Raw genomic sequence first — 23,539 nt, forward strand, 5'->3', positions numbered from 1 at the left:
ATGACATGCTAGGATGTGAAATGCAGTGATTAATTAAAAAAACTATCTGTTAGCACCTGGGAATAGCAGATGCTGTAAGTTTTTGTTGCATCACTTTACTTTAATCTGCAACTGACAAGCTTGTATGTGAAGTGTACAGATTAAATAGAAATATTTTAGTACCAGGGAATAGCAGGTGCTGTAAGATTGTATTGCATCCCTTTAATTTATGTTCAAGCTATCATGTTCAAATTTGAAGTGCAGTGAATAATTAACTCAAACTATCTGTTAGCACCTGGGAATAGCCGATGCTGTAAGTTTTTTTTGCATCACTTTCATTTACTCTCCAACTCACATGCCTGAATGTGAAGTGCAGTGATTCATCAAAAACTATCTGTTAGCACCTTGGACTACGAGATGCTGTAAGCTTCTCTTGAATCACTTTAATTTACTGTCAAGATGACATGCTAGGATGTGAAATGCAGTGATTAATTAAAAAAACTATCTGTTAGCACCTGGGAATAGCAGATGCTGTAAGTTTTTGTTGCATCACTTTACTTTAATCTGCAACTGACAAGCTTGTATGTGAAGTGTACAGATTAAATAGAAATATTTTAGTACCAGGGAATAGCAGGTGCTGTAAGATTGTATTGCATCCCTTTAATTTATGTTCAAGCTATCATGTTCAAATTTGAAGTGCAGTGAATAATTAACTCAAACTATCTGTTAGCACCTGGGAATAGCAGATGCTGTACGTTTTTTTTGCATCACTTTCATTTACTCTCCAACTCACATGCCTGAATGTGAAGTGCAGTGATTCATCAAAAAACTGTCTGTTAGTGCCTCCGTATACCAGATGTTGTAAGCTTTTATTGCATCATTTAATTTACATTCAAGATAACATTCTAGAATGTCAAGTGCAGGGATTAATAAAAAAAATTGTCAGATTGGTCTTTGATCATATTTGCTATGATTAGGCAATTTGAGTAAGTGTTTAAGGCTTACGGCCACACCAGCTTGAGAACGCCCAATCTCATCTGACCTTGGAAGCTAAGCAAGTTTGGGCCTGGATAGTACTGAGGTGGGACCCTACCTAGGAATACCAGGTGCTTTAAGCTTTTCTTGCATCACTTTAATTTACTTTCAAGCTGACATGCTCAAATGTGAAGTGCAGTGATTAATAAAAAAAACTATCTGTTAGCACCTGGGAATAGCCGATGCTGTAAGTTTTTTTTGCATCACTTTCATTTACTCTCCAACTCACATGCCTGAATGTGAAGTGCAGTGATTCATCAAAAACTGTCTGTTAGCACCTTGGACTACGAGATGCGGTAAGCTTCTCTTGCATCACTTTAATTTACTTTCAAGATGACATGCTAGGATGTGAAGTGCAGTGATTAATTAAAAAAACTATCTGTTAGCACCTGGGAATAGCAAATGCTGTAAGTTTTTGTTGCATCACTTTACTTTAATCTGCAACTGACAAGCTTTTATGTGAAGTGTACAGATTAAATAGAAATATTTTAGTACCAGGGAATAGCAGGTGCTGTAAGATTGTATTGCATCCCTTTAATTTATGTTCAAGCTATCATGTTCAAATTTGAAGTGCAGTGAATAATTAACTCAAACTATCTGTTAGCACCTGGGAATAGCCGATGCTGTAAGTTTTTTTTGCATCACTTTCATTTACTCTCCAACTCACATGCCTGAATGTGAAGTGCAGTGATTCATCAAAAACTATCTGTTAGCACCTTGGACTACGAGATGCTGTAAGCTTCTCTTGAATCACTTTAATTTACTGTCAAGATGACATGCTAGGATGTGAAATGCAGTGATTAATTAAAAAAACTATCTGTTAGCACCTGGGAATAGCAGATGCTGTAAGTTTTTGTTGCATCACTTTACTTTAATCTGCAACTGACAAGCTTGTATGTGAAGTGTACAGATTAAATAGAAATATTTTAGTACCAGGGAATAGCAGGTGCTGTAAGATTGTATTGCATCCCTTTAATTTATGTTCAAGCTATCATGTTCAAATTTGAAGTGCAGTGAATAATTAACTCAAACTATCTGTTAGCACCTGGGAATAGCAGATGCTGTATGTTTTTTTTGCATCACTTTCATTTACTCTCCAACTCACATGCCTGAATGTGAAGTGCAGTGATTCATCAAAAAACTGTCTGTTAGTGCCTCCGTATACCAGATGTTGTAAGCTTTTATTGCATCATTTAATTTACATTCAAGATAACATTCTAGAATGTCAAGTGCAGGGATTAATAAAAAAAATTGTCAGATTGGTCTTTGATCATATTTGCTATGATTAGGCAATTTGAGTAAGTGTTTAAGGCTTACGGCCACACCAGCTTGAGAACGCCCAATCTCATCTGACCTTGGAAGCTAAACAAGTTTGGGCCTGGATAGTACTGAGGTGGGACCCTACCTAGGAATACCAGGTGCTTTAAGCTTTTCTTGCATCACTTTAATTTACTTTCAAGCTGTAATGCTCAAATGTGAAGTGCAGTGATTAATAAAAAAAACTATCTGTTAGCACCTGGGAATAGCCGATGTTGTAAGTTTTTTTTGCATCACTTTCATTTACTCTCCAACTCACATGCCTGAATGTGAAGTGCAGTGATTCATCAAAAACTATCTGTTAGCACCTTGGACTACGAGATGCTGTAAGCTTCTCTTGAATCACTTTAATTTACTGTCAAGATGACATGCTAGGATGTGAAATGCAGTGATTAATTAAAAAAACTATCTGTTAGCACCTGGGAATAGCAGATGCTGTAAGTTTTTGTTGCATCACTTTACTTTAATCTGCAACTGACAAGCTTGTATGTGAAGTGTACAGATTAAATAGAAATATTTTAGTACCAGGGAATAGCAGGTGCTGTAAGATTGTATTGCATCCCTTTAATTTATGTTCAAGCTATCATGTTCAAATTTGAAGTGCAGTGAATAATTAACTCAAACTATCTGTTAGCACCTGGGAATAGCCGATGCTGTAAGTTTTTTTTGCATCACTTTCATTTACTCTCCAACTCACATGCCTGAATGTGAAGTGCAGTGATTCATCAAAAACTATCTGTTAGCACCTTGGACTACGAGATGCTGTAAGCTTCTCTTGAATCACTTTAATTTACTGTCAAGATGACATGCTAGGATGTGAAATGCAGTGATTAATTAAAAAAACTATCTGTTAGCACCTGGGAATAGCAGATGCTGTAAGTTTTTGTTGCATCACTTTACTTTAATCTGCAACTGACAAGCTTGTATGTGAAGTGTACAGATTAAATAGAAATATTTTAGTACCAGGGAATAGCAGGTGCTGTAAGATTGTATTGCATCCCTTTAATTTATGTTCAAGCTATCATGTTCAAATTTGAAGTGCAGTGAATAATTAACTCAAACTATCTGTTAGCACCTGGGAATAGCAGATGCTGTACGTTTTTTTTGCATCACTTTCATTTACTCTCCAACTCACATGCCTGAATGTGAAGTGCAGTGATTCATCAAAAAACTGTCTGTTAGTGCCTCCGTATACCAGATGTTGTAAGCTTTTATTGCATCATTTAATTTACATTCAAGATAACATTCTAGAATGTCAAGTGCAGGGATTAATAAAAAAAATTGTCAGATTGGTCTTTGATCATATTTGCTATGATTAGGCAATTTGAGTAAGTGTTTAAGGCTTACGGCCACACCAGCTTGAGAACGCCCAATCTCATCTGACCTTGGAAGCTAAGCAAGTTTGGGCCTGGATAGTACTGAGGTGGGACCCTACCTAGGAATACCAGGTGCTTTAAGCTTTTCTTGCATCACTTTAATTTACTTTCAAGCTGACATGCTCAAATGTGAAGTGCAGTGATTAATAAAAAAAACTATCTGTTAGCACCTGGGAATAGCCGATGCTGTAAGTTTTTTTTGCATCACTTTCATTTACTCTCCAACTCACATGCCTGAATGTGAAGTGCAGTGATTCATCAAAAACTGTCTGTTAGCACCTTGGACTACGAGATGCGGTAAGCTTCTCTTGCATCACTTTAATTTACTTTCAAGATGACATGCTAGGATGTGAAGTGCAGTGATTAATTAAAAAAACTATCTGTTAGCACCTGGGAATAGCAAATGCTGTAAGTTTTTGTTGCATCACTTTACTTTAATCTGCAACTGACAAGCTTTTATGTGAAGTGTACAGATTAAATAGAAATATTTTAGTACCAGGGAATAGCAGGTGCTGTAAGATTGTATTGCATCCCTTTAATTTATGTTCAAGCTATCATGTTCAAATTTGAAGTGCAGTGAATAATTAACTCAAACTATCGGTTAGCACCTGGGAATAGCAGATGCTGTATGTTTTTTTTGGATCACTTTCATTTACTCTCCAACTCACATGCCTGAATGTGAAGTGCAGTGATTCATCAAAAAACTGTCTGTTAGTGCCTTTGTATACCAGATGTTGTAAGCTTTTATTGCATCATTTAAATTACATTCAAGATAACATTCTAGAATGTCAAGTGCAGGGATTAATAAAAAAAAATTGTCAGATTGGTCTTTGATCATATTTGCTATGATTAAGCAATTTGAGTAAGTGTTTAAGGCTTACGGCCACACCAGCTTGAGAACGCCCAATCTCATCTGACCTTGGAAGCTAAACAAGTTTGGGCCTGGATAGTACTGAGGTGGGACCCTACCTAGGAATACCAGGTGATGTAAGCTTTTTTTGCATCACTTTAATTTACTTTCAAGCTGACATGCTCAAATGTGAAGTGCAGTGATTAATAAAAAAAACTATCTGTTAGCACCTGGGAATAGCCGATGCTGTAAGTTTTTTTTGCATCACTTTCATTTACTCTCCAACTCACATGCCTGAATGTGAAGTGCAGTGATTCATCAAAAAACTGTCTGTTAGTGCCTCCGTATACCAGATGTTGTAAGCTTTTATTGCATCATTTAATTTACATTCAAGATACCATTCTAGAATGTCAAGTGCAGGGATTAATAAAAAAAATTGTCAGATTGGTCTTTGATCATATTTGCTATGATTAGGCAATTTGAGTAAGTGTTTAAGGCTTACGGCCACACCATCTTGAGAACGCCCAATCTCATCTGACCTTGGAAACTAAGCAAGTTTGGCCCTGTATAGTACTGAGGTGGGACCATACCTAGGAATACCAGGTGATGTAAGCTTTTCTTGCATCACTTTAATTTACTTTCAAGCTGACATGCTCAAATGTGAAGTGCAGTGATTAATAAAAAAACTATCTGTTAGCACCTGGGAATAGCCGATGCTGTAAGTTTTTTTTGCATCACTTTCATTTACTCTCCAACTCACATGCCTGAATGTGAAGTGCAGTGATTCATCAAAAAACTGTCTGTTAGTGCCTCCGTATACCAGATGTTGTAAGCTTTTATTGCATCATTTAATTTACATTCAAGATAACATTCTAGAATGTCAAGTGCAGGGATTAATAAAAAAAATTGTCAGATTGGTCTTTGATCATATTTGCTATGATTAGGCAATTTGAGTAAGTGTTTAAGGCTTATGGCCACACCAGCTTGAGAATGCCCAACCTCATCTGACCTTGGAAGCTAAGCAAGTTTGGGCCTGGATAGTACTGAGGTGGGACCCTACCTAGGAATACCAGGTGCTGTAAGCTTTTCTTGCATCACTTTAATTTACTTTCAAGCTGACATGCTCAAATGTGAAGTGCAGTGATTAATAAAAAAAACTATCTGTTAGCACCTGGGAATAGCCGATGCTGTAAGTTTTTTTTGCATCACTTTCATTTACTCTCCAACTCACATGCCTGAATGTGAAGTGCAGTGATTCATCAAAAACTATCTGTTAGCACCTTGGACTACGAGATGCTGTAAGCTTCTCTTGAATCACTTTAATTTATTGTCAAGATGACATGCTAGGATGTGAAATGCAGTGATTAATTAAAAAAACTATCTGTTAGCACCTGGGAATAGCAGATGCTGTAAGTTTTTGTTGCATCACTTTACTTTAATCTGCAACTGACAAGCTTGTATGTGAAGTGTACAGATTAAATAGAAATATTTTAGTACCAGGGAATAGCAGGTGCTGTAAGATTGTATTGCATCCCTTTAATGTATGTTCAAGCTATCATGTTCAAATTTGAAGTGCAGTGAATAATTAACTCAAACTATCTGTTAGCACCTGGGAATAGCCGATGCTGTAAGTTTTTTTTGCATCACTTTCAATTACTCTCCAACTCACATGCCTGAATGTGAAGTGCAGTGATTCATCAAAAAACTGTCTGTTAGTGCCTCCGTATACCAGATGTTGTAAGCTTTTATTGCATCATTTAATTTACATTCAAGATAACATTCTAGAATGTCAAGTGCAGGGATTAATAAAAAAAATTGTCAGATTGGTCTTTGATCATATTTGCTATGATTAGGCAATTTGAGTAAGTGTTTAAGGCTTACGGCCACACCAGCTTGAGAACGCCCAATCTCATCTGACCTTGGAAGCTAAGCAGGTTTGGGCCTGGATAGTACTGAGGTGGGACCCTACTTAGGAATACCAGGTGCTGTAAGCTTTTCTTGCATCACTTTAATTTACTTTCAAGCTGACATGCTCAAATGTGAAGTGCAGTGATTAATAAAAAAAACTATCTGTTAGCACCTGGGAATAGCAGATGCTATAAGTTTTTTTTGCATCACTTTCATTTACTCTCCAACTCACATGCCTGAATGTGAAGTGCAGTGATTCATCAAAAACTATCTGTTAGCACCTTGGACTACGAGATGCTGTAAGCTTCTCTTGAATCACTTTAATTTACTGTCAAGATGACATGCTAGGATGTGAAATGCAGTGATTAATTAAAAAAACTATCTGTTAGCACCTGGGAATAGCAGATGCTGTAAGTTTTTGTTGCATCACTTTACTTTAATCTGCAACTGACAAGATTGTATGTGAAGTGTACAGATTAAATAGAAATATTTTAGTACCAGGGAATAGCAGGTGCTGTAAGATTGTATTGCATCCCTTTAATTTATGTTCAAGCTATCATGTTCAAATTTGAAGTGCAGTGAATAATTAACTCAAACTATCTGTTAGCACCTGGGAATAGCCGATGCTGTAAGTTTTTTTTGCATCACTTTCATTTACTCTCCAACTCACATGCCTGAATGTGAAGTGCAGTGATTCATCAAAAACTGTCTGTTAGCACCTTGGACTACGAGATGCGGTAAGCTTCTCTTGCATCACTTTAATTTACTTTCAAGATGACATGCTAGGATGTGAAGTGCAGTGATTAATTAAAAAAACTATCTGTTAGCACCTGGGAATAGCAAATGCTGTAAGTTTTTGTTGCATCACTTTACTTTAATCTGCAACTGACAAGCTTTTATGTGAAGTGTACAGATTAAATAGAAATATTTTAGTACCAGGGAATAGCAGGTGCTGTAAGATTGTATTGCATCCCTTTAATTTATGTTCAAGCTATCATGTTCAAATTTGAAGTGCAGTGAATAATTAACTCAAACTATCGGTTAGCACCTGGGAATAGCAGATGCTGTACGTTTTTTTTGGATCACTTTCATTTACTCTCCAACTCACATGCCTGAATGTGAAGTGCAGTGATTCATCAAAAAACTGTCTGTTAGTGCCTCCGTATACCAGATGTTGTAAGCTTTTATTGCATCATTTAAATTACATTCAAGATAACATTCTAGAATGTCAAGTGCAGGGATTAATAAAAAAAATTGTCAGATTGGTCTTTGATCATATTTGCTATGATTAAGCAATTTGAGTAAGTGTTTAAGGCTTACGGCCACACCAGCTTGAGAACGCCCAATCTCATCTGACCTTGGAAGCTAAACAAGTTTGGGCCTGGATAGTACTGAGGTGGGACCCTACCTAGGAATACCAGGTGATGTAAGCTTTTTTTGCATCACTTTAATTTACTTTCAAGCTGACATGCTCAAATGTGAAGTGCAGTGATTAATAAAAAAAACTATCTGTTAGCACCTGGGAATAGCCGATGCTGTAAGTTTTTTTTGCATCACTTTCATTTACTCTCCAACTCACATGCCTGAATGTGAAGTGCAGTGATTCATCAAAAAACTGTCTGTTAGTGCCTCCGTATACCAGATGTTGTAAGCTTTTATTGCATCATTTAATTTACATTCAAGATACCATTCTAGAATGTCAAGTGCAGGGATTAATAAAAAAAATTGTCAGATTGGTCTTTGATCATATTTGCTATGATTAGGCAATTTGAGTAAGTGTTTAAGGCTTATGGCCACACCAGCTTGAGAACGCCCAACCTCCTCTGACCTTGGAAGCTAAGCAAGTTTGGGCCTGGATAGTACTGAGGTGGGACCCTACCTAGGAATACCAGGTGCTGTAAGCTTTTCTTGCATCACTTTAATTTACTTTCAAGCTGACATGCTCAAATGTGAAGTGCAGTGATTAATAAAAAAAACTATCTGTTAGCACCTGGGAATAGCCGATGCTGTAAGTTTTTTTTGCATCACTTTCATTTACTCTCCAACTCACATGCCTGAATGTGAAGTGCAGTGATTCATCAAAAACTATCTGTTAGCACCTTGGACTACGAGATGCTGTAAGCTTCTCTTGAATCACTTCAATTTACTGTCAAGATGACATGCTAGGATGTGAAATGCAGTGATTAATTAAAAAAACTATCTGTTAGCACCTGGGAATAGCAGATGCTGTAAGTTTTTGTTGCATCACTTTACTTTAATCTGCAACTGACAAGCTTGTATGTGAAGTGTACAGATTAAATAGAAATATTTTAGTACCAGGGAATAGCAGGTGCTGTAAGATTGTATTGCATCCCTTTAATTTATGTTCAAGCTATCATGTTCAAATTTGAAGTGCAGTGAATAATTAACTCAAACTATCTGTTAGCACCTGGGAATAGCAGATGCTGTACGTTTTTTTGCATCACTTTCATTTACTCTCCAACTCACATGCCTGAATGTGAAGTGCAGTGATTCATCAAAAAACTGTCTGTTAGTGCCTCCGTATACCAGATGTTGTAAGCTTTTATTGCATCATTTAATTTACATTCAAGATAACATTCTAGAATGTCAAGTGCAGGGATTAATAAAAAAAATTGTCAGATTGGTCTTTGATCATATTTGCTATGATTAGGCAATTTGAGTAAGTGTTTAAGGCTTACGGCCACACCAGCTTGAGAACGCCCAATCTCATCTGACCTTGGAAGCTAAGCAAATTTGGGCCTGGATAGTACTGAGGTGGGACCCTACCTAGGAATACCAGGTGCTTTAAGCTTTTCTTGCATCACTTTAATTTACTTTCAAGCTGACATGCTCAAATGTGAAGTGCAGTGATTAATAAAAAAAACTATCTGTTAGCACCTGGGAATAGCCGATGCTGTAAGTTTTTTTTGCATCACTTTCATTTACTCTCCAACTCACATGCCTGAATGTGAAGTGCAGTGATTCATCAAAAACTGTCTGTTAGCACCTTGGACTACGAGATGCGGTAAGCTTCTCTTGCATCACTTTAATTTACTTTCAAGATGACATGCTAGGATGTGAAGTGCAGTGATTAATTAAAAAAACTATCTGTTAGCACCTGGGAATAGCAAATGCTGTAAGTTTTTGTTGCATCACTTTACTTTAATCTGCAACTGACAAGCTTTTATGTGAAGTGTACAGATTAAATAGAAATATTTTAGTACCAGGGAATAGCAGGTGCTGTAAGATTGTATTGCATCCCTTTAATTTATGTTCAAGCTATCATGTTCAAATTTGAAGTGCAGTGAATAATTAACTCAAACTATCGGTTAGCACCTGGGAATAGCAGATGCTGTACGTTTTTTTTGGATCACTTTCATTTACTCTCCAACTCACATGCCTGAATGTGAAGTGCAGTGATTCATCAAAAAACTGTCTGTTAGTGCCTTTGTATACCAGATGTTGTAAGCTTTTATTGCATCATTTAAATTACATTCAAGATAACATTCTAGAATGTCAAGTGCAGGGATTAATAAAAAAAATTGTCAGATTGGTCTTTGATCATATTTGCTATGATTAAGCAATTTGAGTAAGTGTTTAAGGCTTACGGCCACACCAGCTTGAGAACGCCCAATCTCATCTGACCTTGGAAGCTAAACAAGTTTGGGCCTGGATAGTACTGAGGTGGGACCCTACCTAGGAATACCAGGTGATGTAAGCTTTTTTTGCATCACTTTAATTTACTTTCAAGCTGACATGCTCAAATGTGAAGTGCAGTGATTAATAAAAAAAACTATCTGTTAGCACCTGGGAATAGCCGATGCTGTAAGTTTTTTTTGCATCACTTTCATTTACTCTCCAACTCACATGCCTGAATGTGAAGTGCAGTGATTCATCAAAAACTATCTGTTAGCACCTTGGACTACGAGATGCTGTAAGCTTCTCTTGAATCACTTTAATTTATTGTCAAGATGACATGCTAGGATGTGAAATGCAGTGATTAATTAAAAAAACTATCTGTTAGCACCTGGGAATAGCAGATGCTGTAAGTTTTTGTTGCATCACTTTACTTTAATCTGCAACTGACAAGCTTGTATGTGAAGTGTACAGATTAAATAGAAATATTTTAGTACCAGGGAATAGCAGGTGCTGTAAGATTGTATTGCATCCCTTTAATGTATGTTCAAGCTATCATGTTCAAATTTGAAGTGCAGTGAATAATTAACTCAAACTATCTGATAGCACCTGGGAATAGCAGATGCTGTACATTTTTTTTGCATCACTTTCATTTACTCTCCAACTCACATGCCTGAATGTGAAGTGCAGTGATTCATCAAAAAACTGTCTGTTAGTGCCTCCGTATACCAGATGTTGTAAGCTTTTATTGCATCATTTAATTTACATTCAAGATAACATTCTAGAATGTCAAGTGCAGGGATTAATAAAAAAAATTGTCAGATTGGTCTTTGATCATATTTGCTATGATTAGGCAATTTGAGTAAGTGCTTAAGGCTTACGGCCACACCAGCTTGAGAACGCCCAATCTCATCTTACCTTGGAAGCTAAGCAAGTTTGGGCCTGGATAGTACTGAGGTGGGGCTCTACCTAGGAATACCAGGTGCTGTAAGCTTTTCTTGCATCACTTTAATTTACTTTCAAGCTGACATGCTCAAATGTGATGTGCAGTGATTAATAAAAAAAAACTATCTGTTAGCACCTGGGAATAGCCGATGCTGTAAGTTTTTTTTGCATCACTTTCAATTACTCTCCAACTCACATGCCTGAATGTGAAGTGCAGTGATTCATCAAAAAACTGTCTGTTAGTGCCTCCGTATACCAGATGTTGTAAGCTTTTATTGCATCATTTAATTTACATTCAAGATAACATTCTAGAATGTCAAGTGCAGGGATTAATAAAAAAAATTGTCAGATTGGTCTTTGATCATATTTGCTATGATTAGGCAATTTGAGTAAGTGTTTAAGGCTTACGGCCACACCAGCTTGAGAACGCCCAATCTCATCTGACCTTGGAAGCTAAGCAGGTTTGGGCCTGGATAGTACTGAGGTGGGACCCTACTTAGGAATACCAGGTGCTGTAAGCTTTTCTTGCATCACTTTAATTTACTTTCAAGCTGACATGCTCAAATGTGAAGTGCAGTGATTAATAAAAAAAACTATCTGTTAGCACCTGGGAATAGCAGATGCTATAAGTTTTTTTTGCATCACTTTCATTTACTCTCCAACTCACATGCTTGAATGTGAAGTGCAGTGATTCCTCAAAAATCTATCTGTTAGCACCTTGGACTACGAGATGCTGTAAGCTTCTCTTGAATCACTTTAATTTACTGTCAAGATGACATGCTAGGATGTGAAATGCAGTGATTAATTAAAAAAACTATCTGTTAGCACCTGGGAATAGCAGATGCTGTAAGTTTTTGTTGCATCACTTTACTTTAATCTGCAACTGACAAGCTTGTATGTGAAGTGTACAGATTAAATAGAAATATTTTAGTACCAGGGAATAGCAGGTGCTGTAAAATTGTATTGCATCCCTTTAATTTATGTTCAAGCTATCATGTTCAAATTTGAAGTGCAGTGAATAATTAACTCAAACTATCTGTTAGCACCTGGAAATAGCAGATGCTGTACGTTTTTTTTGCATCACTTTCATTTACTCTCCAACTCACATGCCTGAATGTGAAGTGCAGTGATTCATCAAAAAACTGTCTGTTAGTGCCTCCGTATACCAGATGTTGTAAGCTTTTATTGCATCATGTAATTTACATTCAAGATAACATTCTAGAATGTCAAGTGCAGGGATTAATAAAAAAAATTGTCAGATTGGTCTTTGATCATATTTGCTATGATTAGGCAATTTGAGTAAGTGTTTAAGGCTTACGGCCACACCAGCTTGAGAACGCCCAATCTCATCTGACCTTGGAAGCTAAGCAAGTTTGGGCCTGGATAGTACTGAGGTGGGACCCTACCTAGGAATACCAGGTGCTGTAAGCTTTTCTTGCATCACTTTAATTTACTTTCAAGCTGACATGCTCAAATGTGAAGTGCAGTGATTAATAAAAAAAACTATCTGTTAGCACCTGGGAATAGCAGATGCTATAAGTTTTTTTTGCATCACTTTCATTTACTCTCCAACTCACATGCTTGAATGTGAAGTGCAGTGATTCCTCAAAAATCTATCTGTTAGCACCTTGGACTACGAGATGCTGTAAGCTTCTCTTGCATCACTTTAATTTACTTTCAAGATGACATGCTCAAATGTGAAGTGCAGTGATTAATTAAAAAAACTATCTGTTAGCACCTGGGAATAGCAGATGCTGTAAGTTTTTGTTGCATCACTTTACTTTAATCTGCAACTGACAAGCTTGTATGTGAAGTGTACAGATTAAATAGAAATATTTTAGTACCAGGGAATAGCAGGTGCTATAAGATTGTATTGCATCCCTTTAATTTATGTTCAAGCTATCATGTTCAAATTTGAAGTGCAGTGAATAATTAAGTCAAACTATCTGTTAGCACCTGGGAATAGCAGATGCTGTACGTTTTTTTTGCATCACTTTCATTTACTCTCCAACTCACATGCCTGAATGTGAAGTGCAGTGATTCATCAAAAAACTGTCTGTTAGTGCCTCCGTATACCAGATGTTGTAAGCTTTTATTGCATCATTTAATTTACATTCAAGATAACATTCAAGAATGTCAAGTGCAGGGATTAATTAAAAAAATTGTCAGATTGGTCTTTGATCATATTTGCTATGATTACGCAATTTGAGTAAGTGTTTAAGGCTTACGGCCACACCATCTTGAGAACGCCCAATCTCATCTGACCTTGGAAACTAAGCAAGTTTGGGCCTGGATAGTACTGAGGTGGGGCTCTACCTAGGAATACCAGGTGCTGTAAGCTTTTCTTGCATCACTTTAATTTACTTTCAAGCTGACATGCTCAAATGTGAAGTGCAGTGATTAATAAAAAAAAACTATCTGTTAGCACCTGGGAATAGCCGATGCTGTAAGTTTTTTTTGCATCACTTTCAATTACTCTCCAACTCACATGCCTGAATGTGAAGTGCAGTGATTCATCAAAAAACTGTCTGTTAGTGCCTCCGTATACCAGATGTTGTAAGCTTTTATTGCATCATTTAATTTACATTCAAGATAACATTCTAGAATGTCAAGTGCAGGGATTAATAAAAAAAATTGTCAGATTGGTCTTTGATCATATTTGCTATGATTAGGCAATTTGAGTAAGTGTTTAAGGCTTACGGCCACACCAGCTTGAGAACGCCCAATCTCCTCTGACCTTGGAAGCTAAGCAGGTTTGGGCCTGGATAGTACTGAGGTGGGACCCTACTTAGGAATACCAGGTGCTGTAAGCTTTTCTTGCATCACTTTAATTTACTTTCAAGCTGACATGCTCAAATGTGAAGTGCAGTGATTAATAAAAAAAACTATCTGTTAGCACCTGGGAATAGCAGATGCTATAAGTTTTTTTTGCATCACTTTCATTTACTCTCCAACTCACATGCTTGAATGTGAAGTGCAGTGATTCCTCAAAAATCTATCTGTTAGCACCTTGGACTACGAGATGCTGTAAGCTTCTCTTGAATCACTTTAATTTATTGTCAAGATGACATGCTAGGATGTGAAATGCAGTGATTAATTAAAAAAACTATCTGTTAGCACCTGGGAATAGCAGATGCTGTAAGTTTTTGTTGCATCACTTTACTTTAATCTGCAACTGACAAGCTTGTATGTGAAGTGTACAGATTAAATAGAAATATTTTAGTACCAGGGAATAGCAGGTGCTGTAAAATTGTATTGCATCCCTTTAATTTATGTTCAAGCTATCATGTTCAAATTTGAAGTGCAGTGAATAATTAACTCAAACTATCTGTTAGCACCTGGAAATAGCAGATGCTGTACGTTTTTTTTGCATCACTTTCATTTACTCTCCAACTCACATGCCTGAATGTGAAGTGCAGTGATTCATCAAAAAACTGTCTGTTAGTGCCTCCGTATACCAGATGTTGTAAGCTTTTATTGCATCATGTAATTTACATTCAAGATAACATTCTAGAATGTCAAGTGCAGGGATTAATAAAAAAAATTGTCAGATTGGTCTTTGATCATATTTGCTATGATTAGGCAATTTGAGTAAGTGTTTAAGGCTTACGGCCACACCAGCTTGAGAACGCCCAATCTCATCTGACCTTGGAAGCTAAGCAAGTTTGGGCCTGGATAGTACTGAGGTGGGACCCTACCTAGGAATACCAGGTGCTGTAAGCTTTTCTTGCATCACTTTAATTTACTTTCAAGCTGACATGCTCAAATGTGAAGTGCAGTGATTAATAAAAAAAACTATCTGTTAGCACCTGGGAATAGCAGATGCTATAAGTTTTTTTTGCATCACTTTCATTTACTCTCCAACTCACATGCTTGAATGTGAAGTGCAGTGATTCCTCAAAAATCTATCTGTTAGCACCTTGGACTACGAGATGCTGTAAGCTTCTCTTGCATCACTTTAATTTACTTTCAAGATGACATGCTCAAATGTGAAGTGCAGTGATTAATTAAAAAAACTATCTGTTAGCACCTGGGAATAGCAGATGCTGTAAGTTTTTGTTGCATCACTTTACTTTAATCTGCAACTGACAAGCTTGTATGTGAAGTGTACAGATTAAATAGAAATATTTTAGTACCAGGGAATAGCAGGTGCTATAAGATTGTATTGCATCCCTTTAATTTATGTTCAAGCTATCATGTTCAAATTTGAAGTGCAGTGAATAATTAAGTCAAACTATCTGTTAGCACCTGGGAATAGCAGATGCTGTACGTTTTTTTTGCATCACTTTCATTTACTCTCCAACTCACATGCCTGAATGTGAAGTGCAGTGATTCATCAAAAAACTGTCTGTTAGTGCCTCCGTATACCAGATGTTGTAAGCTTTTATTGCATCATTTAATTTACATTCAAGATAACATTCAAGAATGTCAAGTGCAGGGATTAATTAAAAAAATTGTCAGATTGGTCTTTGATCATATTTGCTATGATTACGCAATTTGAGTAAGTGTTTAAGGCTTACGGCCACACCATCTTGAGAACGCCCAATCTCATCTGACCTTGGAAACTAAGCAAGTTTGGGCCTGTATAGTACTGAGGTGGGACCCTACCTAGGAATACCAGGTGATGTAAGCTTTTCTTGCATCACTTTAATTTACTTTCAAGCTGACATGCTCAAATGTGAAGTGCAGTGATTAATAAAAAAAACTATCTGTTAGCACCTGGGAATAGCCGATGCTGTAAGTTTTTTTTGCATCACTTTCATTTACTCTCCAACTCACATGCCTGAATGTGAAGTGCAGTGATTCATCAAAATACTGTCTGTTAGCGCCTCCGTATACCAGATGTTGTAAGCTTTTATTGCATCATTTAATTTACATTCAAGATAACATTCTAGAATGTCAAGTGCAGGGATTAATAAAAAAAATTGTCAGATTGGTCTTTGATCATATTTGCTATGATTAGGCAATTTGAGTAAGTGTTTAAGGCTTACGGCCACACCAGCTTGAGAACGCCTAATCTCATCTGACCTTGGAAGCTAAGCAGGTTTGGGCCTGGATAGTACTGAGGTGGGACCCTACCTAGGAATACCAGGTGCTGTAAGCTTTTCTTGCATCACTTTAATTTACTTTCAAGCTGACATGCTCAAATGTGAAGTGCAGTGATTAATAAAAAAAACTATCTGTTAGCACCTGGGAATAGCCGATGCTGTAAGTTTTTTTTGCATCACTTTCATTTACTCTCCAACTCACATGCCTGAATGTGAAGTGCAGTGATTCATCAAAAACTGTCTGTTAGCACCTTGGACTACGAGATGCGGTAAGCTTCTCTTGCATCACTTTAATTTACTTTCAAGATGACATGCTAGGATGTGAAGTGCAGTGATTAATTAAAAAAACTATCTGTTAGCACCTGGGAATAGCAAATGCTGTAAGTTTTTGTTGCATCACTTTACTTTAATCTGCAACTGACAAGCTTTTATGTGAAGTGTACAGATTAAATAGAAATATTTTAGTACCAGGGAATAGCAGGTGCTGTAAGATTGTATTGCATCCCTTTAATTTATGTTCAAGCTATCATGTTCAAATTTGAAGTGCAGTGAATAATTAACTCAAACTATCTGTTAGCACCTGGGAATAGCCGATGCTGTAAGTTTTTTTTGCATCACTTTCATTTACTCTCCAACTCACATGCCTGAATGTGAAGTGCAGTGATTCATCAAAAACTATCTGTTAGCACCTTGGACTACGAGATGCTGTAAGCTTCTCTTGAATCACTTTAATTTACTGTCAAGATGACATGCTAGGATGTGAAATGCAGTGATTAATTAAAAAAACTATCTGTTAGCACCTGGGAATAGCAGATGCTGTAAGTTTTTGTTGCATCACTTTACTTTAATCTGCAACTGACAAGCTTGTATGTGAAGTGTACAGATTAAATAGAAATATTTTAGTACCAGGGAATAGCAGGTGCTGTAAGATTGTATTGCATCCCTTTAATTTATGTTCAAGCTATCATGTTCAAATTTGAAGTGCAGTGAATAATTAACTCAAACTATCTGTTAGCACCTGGGAATAGCAGATGCTGTATGTTTTTTTTGCATCACTTTCATTTACTCTCCAACTCACATGCCTGAATGTGAAGTGCAGTGATTCATCAAAAAACTGTCTGTTAGTGCCTCCGTATACCAGATGTTGTAAGCTTTTATTGCATCATTTAATTTACATTCAAGATAACATTCTAGAATGTCAAGTGCAGGGATTAATAAAAAAAATTGTCAGATTGGTCTTTGATCATATTTGCTATGATTAGGCAATTTGAGTAAGTGTTTAAGGCTTACGGCCACACCAGCTTGAGAACGCCCAATCTCATCTGACCTTGGAAGCTAAACAAGTTTGGGCCTGGATAGTACTGAGGTGGGACCCTACCTAGGAATACCAGGTGCTTTAAGCTTTTCTTGCATCACTTTAATTTACTTTCAAGCTGTAATGCTCAAATGTGAAGTGCAGTGATTAATAAAAAAAACTATCTGTTAGCACCTGGGAATAGCCGATGTTGTAAGTTTTTTTTGCATCACTTTCATTTACTCTCCAACTCACATGCCTGAATGTGAAGTGCAGTGATTCATCAAAAACTATCTGTTAGCACCTTGGACTACGAGATGCTGTAAGCTTCTCTTGAATCACTTTAATTTACTGTCAAGATGACATGCTAGGATGTGAAATGCAGTGATTAATTAAAAAAACTATCTGTTAGCACCTGGGAATAGCAGATGCTGTAAGTTTTTGTTGCATCACTTTACTTTAATCTGCAACTGACAAGCTTGTATGTGAAGTGTACAGATTAAATAGAAATATTTTAGTACCAGGGAATAGCAGGTGCTGTAAGATTGTATTGCATCCCTTTAATTTATGTTCAAGCTATCATGTTCAAATTTGAAGTGCAGTGAATAATTAACTCAAACTATCTGTTAGCACCTGGGAATAGCCGATGCTGTAAGTTTTTTTTGCATCACTTTCATTTACTCTCCAACTCACATGCCTGAATGTGAAGTGCAGTGATTCATCAAAAACTATCTGTTAGCACCTTGGACTACGAGATGCTGTAAGCTTCTCTTGAATCACTTTAATTTACTGTCAAGATGACATGCTAGGATGTGAAATGCAGTGATTAATTAAAAAAACTATCTGTTAGCACCTGGGAATAGCAGATGCTGTAAGTTTTTGTTGCATCACTTTACTTTAATCTGCAACTGACAAGCTTGTATGTGAAGTGTACAGATTAAATAGAAATATTTTAGTACCAGGGAATAGCAGGTGCTGTAAGATTGTATTGCATCCCTTTAATTTATGTTCAAGCTATCATGTTCAAATTTGAAGTGCAGTGAATAATTAACTCAAACTATCTGTTAGCACCTGGGAATAGCAGATGCTGTACGTTTTTTTTGCATCACTTTCATTTACTCTCCAACTCACATGCCTGAATGTGAAGTGCAGTGATTCATCAAAAAACTGTCTGTTAGTGCCTCCGTATACCAGATGTTGTAAGCTTTTATTGCATCATTTAATTTACATTCAAGATAACATTCTAGAATGTCAAGTGCAGGGATTAATAAAAAAAATTGTCAGATTGGTCTTTGATCATATTTGCTATGATTAGGCAATTTGAGTAAGTGTTTAAGGCTTACGGCCACACCAGCTTGAGAACGCCCAATCTCATCTGACCTTGGAAGCTAAACAAGTTTGGGCCTGGATAGTACTGAGGTGGGACCCTACCTAGGAATACCAGGTGCTTTAAGCTTTTCTTGCATCACTTTAATTTACTTTCAAGCTGTAATGCTCAAATGTGAAGTGCAGTGATTAATAAAAAAAACTATCTGTTAGCACCTGGGAATAGCCGATGTTGTAAGTTTTTTTTGCATCACTTTCATTTACTCTCCAACTCACATGCCTGAATGTGAAGTGCAGTGATTCATCAAAAACTATCTGTTAGCACCTTGGACTACGAGATGCTGTAAGCTTCTCTTGAATCACTTTAATTTACTGTCAAGATGACATGCTAGGATGTGAAATGCAGTGATTAATTAAAAAAACTATCTGTTAGCACCTGGGAATAGCAGATGCTGTAAGTTTTTGTTGCATCACTTTACTTTAATCTGCAACTGACAAGCTTGTATGTGAAGTGTACAGATTAAATAGAAATATTTTAGTACCAGGGAATAGCAGGTGCTGTAAGATTGTATTGCATCCCTTTAATTTATGTTCAAGCTATCATGTTCAAATTTGAAGTGCAGTGAATAATTAACTCAAACTATCTGTTAGCACCTGGGAATAGCCGATGCTGTAAGTTTTTTTTGCATCACTTTCATTTACTCTCCAACTCACATGCCTGAATGTGAAGTGCAGTGATTCATCAAAAACTATCTGTTAGCACCTTGGACTACGAGATGCTGTAAGCTTCTCTTGAATCACTTTAATTTACTGTCAAGATGACATGCTAGGATGTGAAATGCAGTGATTAATTAAAAAAACTATCTGTTAGCACCTGGGAATAGCAGATGCTGTAAGTTTTTGTTGCATCACTTTACTTTAATCTGCAACTGACAAGCTTGTATGTGAAGTGTACAGATTAAATAGAAATATTTTAGTACCAGGGAATAGCAGGTGCTGTAAGATTGTATTGCATCCCTTTAATTTATGTTCAAGCTATCATGTTCAAATTTGAAGTGCAGTGAATAATTAACTCAAACTATCTGTTAGCACCTGGGAATAGCAGATGCTGTACGTTTTTTTTGCATCACTTTCATTTACTCTCCAACTCACATGCCTGAATGTGAAGTGCAGTGATTCATCAAAAAACTGTCTGTTAGTGCCTCCGTATACCAGATGTTGTAAGCTTTTATTGCATCATTTAATTTACATTCAAGATAACATTCTAGAATGTCAAGTGCAGGGATTAATAAAAAAAATTGTCAGATTGGTCTTTGATCATATTTGCTATGATTAGGCAATTTGAGTAAGTGTTTAAGGCTTACGGCCACACCAGCTTGAGAACGCCCAATCTCATCTGACCTTGGAAGCTAAACAAGTTTGGGCCTGGATAGTACTGAGGTGGGACCCTACCTAGGAATACCAGGTGCTTTAAGCTTTTCTTGCATCACTTTAATTTACTTTCAAGCTGTAATGCTCAAATGTGAAGTGCAGTGATTAATAAAAAAAACTATCTGTTAGCACCTGGGAATAGCCGATGTTGTAAGTTTTTTTTGCATCACTTTCATTTACTCTCCAACTCACATGCCTGAATGTGAAGTGCAGTGATTCATCAAAAACTATCTGTTAGCACCTTGGACTACGAGATGCTGTAAGCTTCTCTTGAATCACTTTAATTTACTGTCAAGATGACATGCTAGGATGTGAAATGCAGTGATTAATTAAAAAAACTATCTGTTAGCACCTGGGAATAGCAGATGCTGTAAGTTTTTGTTGCATCACTTTACTTTAATCTGCAACTGACAAGCTTGTATGTGAAGTGTACAGATTAAATAGAAATATTTTAGTACCAGGGAATAGCAGGTGCTGTAAGATTGTATTGCATCCCTTTAATTTATGTTCAAGCTATCATGTTCAAATTTGAAGTGCAGTGAATAATTAACTCAAACTATCTGTTAGCACCTGGGAATAGCCGATGCTGTAAGTTTTTTTTGCATCACTTTCATTTACTCTCCAACTCACATGCCTGAATGTGAAGTGCAGTGATTCATCAAAAACTATCTGTTAGCACCTTGGACTACGAGATGCTGTAAGCTTCTCTTGAATCACTTTAATTTACTGTCAAGATGACATGCTAGGATGTGAAATGCAGTGATTAATTAAAAAAACTATCTGTTAGCACCTGGGAATAGCAGATGCTGTAAGTTTTTGTTGCATCACTTTACTTTAATCTGCAACTGACAAGCTTGTATGTGAAGTGTACAGATTAAATAGAAATATTTTAGTACCAGGGAATAGCAGGTGCTGTAAGATTGTATTGCATCCCTTTAATTTATGTTCAAGCTATCATGTTCAAATTTGAAGTGCAGTGAATAATTAACTCAAACTATCTGTTAGCACCTGGGAATAGCAGATGCTGTACGTTTTTTTTGCATCACTTTCATTTACTCTCCAACTCACATGCCTGAATGTGAAGTGCAGTGATTCATCAAAAAACTGTCTGTTAGTGCCTCCGTATACCAGATGTTGTAAGCTTTTATTGCATCATTTAATTTACATTCAAGATAACATTCTAGAATGTCAAGTGCAGGGATTAATAAAAAAAATTGTCAGATTGGTCTTTGATCATATTTGCTATGATTAGGCAATTTGAGTAAGTGTTTAAGGCTTACGGCCACACCAGCTTGAGAACGCCCAATCTCATCTGACCTTGGAAGCTAAGCAAGTTTGGGCCTGGATAGTACTGAGGTGGGACCCTACCTAGGAATACCAGGTGCTTTAAGCTTTTCTTGCATCACTTTAATTTACTTTCAAGCTGACATGCTCAAATGTGAAGTGCAGTGATTAATAAAAAAAACTATCTGTTAGCACCTGGGAATAGCCGATGCTGTAAGTTTTTTTTGCATCACTTTCATTTACTCTCCAACTCACATGCCTGAATGTGAAGTGCAGTGATTCATCAAAAACTGTCTGTTAGCACCTTGGACTACGAGATGCGGTAAGCTTCTCTTGCATCACTTTAATTTACTTTCAAGATGACATGCTAGGATGTGAAGTGCAGTGATTAATTAAAAAAACTATCTGTTAGCACCTGGGAATAGCAAATGCTGTAAGTTTTTGTTGCATCACTTTACTTTAATCTGCAACTGACAAGCTTTTATGTGAAGTGTACAGATTAAATAGAAATATTTTAGTACCAGGGAATAGCAGGTGCTGTAAGATTGTATTGCATCCCTTTAATTTATGTTCAAGCTATCATGTTCAAATTTGAAGTGCAGTGAATAATTAACTCAAACTATCGGTTAGCACCTGGGAATAGCAGATGCTGTATGTTTTTTTTGGATCACTTTCATTTACTCTCCAACTCACATGCCTGAATGTGAAGTGCAGTGATTCATCAAAAAACTGTCTGTTAGTGCCTTTGTATACCAGATGTTGTAAGCTTTTATTGCATCATTTAAATTACATTCAAGATAACATTCTAGAATGTCAAGTGCAGGGATTAATAAAAAAAAATTGTCAGATTGGTCTTTGATCATATTTGCTATGATTAAGCAATTTGAGTAAGTGTTTAAGGCTTACGGCCACACCAGCTTGAGAACGCCCAATCTCATCTGACCTTGGAAGCTAAACAAGTTTGGGCCTGGATAGTACTGAGGTGGGACCCTACCTAGGAATACCAGGTGATGTAAGCTTTTTTTGCATCACTTTAATTTACTTTCAAGCTGACATGCTCAAATGTGAAGTGCAGTGATTAATAAAAAAAACTATCTGTTAGCACCTGGGAATAGCCGATGCTGTAAGTTTTTTTTGCATCACTTTCATTTACTCTCCAACTCACATGCCTGAATGTGAAGTGCAGTGATTCATCAAAAAACTGTCTGTTAGTGCCTCCGTATACCAGATGTTGTAAGCTTTTATTGCATCATTTAATTTACATTCAAGATACCATTCTAGAATGTCAAGTGCAGGGATTAATAAAAAAAATTGTCAGATTGGTCTTTGATCATATTTGCTATGATTAGGCAATTTGAGTAAGTGTTTAAGGCTTACGGCCACACCATCTTGAGAACGCCCAATCTCATCTGACCTTGGAAACTAAGCAAGTTTGGCCCTGTATAGTACTGAGGTGGGACCATACCTAGGAATACCAGGTGATGTAAGCTTTTCTTGCATCACTTTAATTTACTTTCAAGCTGACATGCTCAAATGTGAAGTGCAGTGATTAATAAAAAAACTATCTGTTAGCACCTGGGAATAGCCGATGCTGTAAGTTTTTTTTGCATCACTTTCATTTACTCTCCAACTCACATGCCTGAATGTGAAGTGCAGTGATTCATCAAAAAACTGTCTGTTAGTGCCTCCGTATACCAGATGTTGTAAGCTTTTATTGCATCATTTAATTTACATTCAAGATAACATTCTAGAATGTCAAGTGCATGGATTAATAAAAAAAATTGTCAGATTGGTCTTTGATCATATTTGCTATGATTAGGCAATTTGAGTAAGTGTTTAAGGCTTATGGCCACACCAGCTTGAGAATGCCCAACCTCATCTGACCTTGGAAGCTAAGCAAGTTTGGGCCTGGATAGTACTGAGGTGGGACCCTACCTAGGAATACCAGGTGCTGTAAGCTTTTCTTGCATCACTTTAATTTACTTTCAAGCTGACATGCTCAAATGTGAAGTGCAGTGATTAATAAAAAAAACTATCTGTTAGCACCTGGGAATAGCCGATGCTGTAAGTTTTTTTTGCATCACTTTCATTTACTCTCCAACTCACATGC

At 36.8% G+C, this 23,539-nt stretch overlaps 2 non-coding genes and 24 pseudogenes across 2 annotated transcripts; all 26 read left to right on the plus strand.

Annotated features, from left to right (window-relative positions):
* Window positions 1–978: 978 nt before the first annotated feature.
* LOC145649126 (5S ribosomal RNA) lies at window positions 979–1,097 on the plus strand (annotated as a pseudogene).
* A 1,228-nt stretch (window positions 1,098–2,325) lies between these two features.
* LOC145649744 (5S ribosomal RNA) lies at window positions 2,326–2,444 on the plus strand (annotated as a pseudogene).
* Window positions 2,445–3,672: 1,228 nt separating this feature from the next.
* On the plus strand, window positions 3,673–3,791 carry LOC145649127 (5S ribosomal RNA; annotated as a pseudogene).
* A 791-nt stretch (window positions 3,792–4,582) lies between these two features.
* Window positions 4,583–4,701, plus strand: LOC145649525 (5S ribosomal RNA; annotated as a pseudogene).
* A 352-nt stretch (window positions 4,702–5,053) lies between these two features.
* LOC145646040 (5S ribosomal RNA) lies at window positions 5,054–5,172 on the plus strand (annotated as a pseudogene).
* Window positions 5,173–5,523: 351 nt separating this feature from the next.
* LOC145649884 (5S ribosomal RNA) lies at window positions 5,524–5,642 on the plus strand (annotated as a pseudogene).
* A 790-nt stretch (window positions 5,643–6,432) lies between these two features.
* On the plus strand, window positions 6,433–6,551 carry LOC145647440 (5S ribosomal RNA; annotated as a pseudogene).
* Window positions 6,552–7,779: 1,228 nt separating this feature from the next.
* Window positions 7,780–7,898, plus strand: LOC145649527 (5S ribosomal RNA; annotated as a pseudogene).
* A 352-nt stretch (window positions 7,899–8,250) lies between these two features.
* LOC145650279 (5S ribosomal RNA) lies at window positions 8,251–8,369 on the plus strand (annotated as a pseudogene).
* A 789-nt stretch (window positions 8,370–9,158) lies between these two features.
* Window positions 9,159–9,277, plus strand: LOC145650407 (5S ribosomal RNA; annotated as a pseudogene).
* Window positions 9,278–10,067: 790 nt separating this feature from the next.
* On the plus strand, window positions 10,068–10,186 carry LOC145649528 (5S ribosomal RNA; annotated as a pseudogene).
* Window positions 10,187–10,976: 790 nt separating this feature from the next.
* On the plus strand, window positions 10,977–11,095 carry LOC145649823 (5S ribosomal RNA; annotated as a pseudogene).
* Window positions 11,096–11,448: 353 nt separating this feature from the next.
* Window positions 11,449–11,567, plus strand: LOC145647442 (5S ribosomal RNA; annotated as a pseudogene).
* Window positions 11,568–12,358: 791 nt separating this feature from the next.
* LOC145649057 (5S ribosomal RNA) lies at window positions 12,359–12,477 on the plus strand. Its single transcript, XR_014116539.1, has one exon. It is a non-coding gene; the product is annotated as a 5S ribosomal RNA (ribosomal RNA).
* Window positions 12,478–13,268: 791 nt separating this feature from the next.
* On the plus strand, window positions 13,269–13,387 carry LOC145649403 (5S ribosomal RNA; annotated as a pseudogene).
* Window positions 13,388–13,740: 353 nt separating this feature from the next.
* Window positions 13,741–13,859, plus strand: LOC145649252 (5S ribosomal RNA; annotated as a pseudogene).
* A 791-nt stretch (window positions 13,860–14,650) lies between these two features.
* Window positions 14,651–14,769, plus strand: LOC145649068 (5S ribosomal RNA). The gene has a single exon (XR_014116541.1). It is a non-coding gene; the product is annotated as a 5S ribosomal RNA (ribosomal RNA).
* A 791-nt stretch (window positions 14,770–15,560) lies between these two features.
* LOC145643992 (5S ribosomal RNA) lies at window positions 15,561–15,679 on the plus strand (annotated as a pseudogene).
* Window positions 15,680–16,031: 352 nt separating this feature from the next.
* LOC145648422 (5S ribosomal RNA) lies at window positions 16,032–16,150 on the plus strand (annotated as a pseudogene).
* Window positions 16,151–17,378: 1,228 nt separating this feature from the next.
* LOC145649745 (5S ribosomal RNA) lies at window positions 17,379–17,497 on the plus strand (annotated as a pseudogene).
* Window positions 17,498–18,725: 1,228 nt separating this feature from the next.
* LOC145649746 (5S ribosomal RNA) lies at window positions 18,726–18,844 on the plus strand (annotated as a pseudogene).
* Window positions 18,845–20,072: 1,228 nt separating this feature from the next.
* LOC145649747 (5S ribosomal RNA) lies at window positions 20,073–20,191 on the plus strand (annotated as a pseudogene).
* Window positions 20,192–21,419: 1,228 nt separating this feature from the next.
* On the plus strand, window positions 21,420–21,538 carry LOC145649128 (5S ribosomal RNA; annotated as a pseudogene).
* Window positions 21,539–22,329: 791 nt separating this feature from the next.
* LOC145649529 (5S ribosomal RNA) lies at window positions 22,330–22,448 on the plus strand (annotated as a pseudogene).
* A 352-nt stretch (window positions 22,449–22,800) lies between these two features.
* Window positions 22,801–22,919, plus strand: LOC145646041 (5S ribosomal RNA; annotated as a pseudogene).
* Window positions 22,920–23,270: 351 nt separating this feature from the next.
* Window positions 23,271–23,389, plus strand: LOC145649885 (5S ribosomal RNA; annotated as a pseudogene).
* The last annotated feature ends 150 nt before the right edge of the window (window positions 23,390–23,539 follow it).

Source organism: Electrophorus electricus, chromosome 13, assembly GCF_041902795.1.
Source record: "Electrophorus electricus isolate QZ-2024a chromosome 13, ASM4190279v1, whole genome shotgun sequence".
Taxonomy (NCBI): Eukaryota; Metazoa; Chordata; class Actinopteri; order Gymnotiformes; family Gymnotidae; genus Electrophorus; species Electrophorus electricus.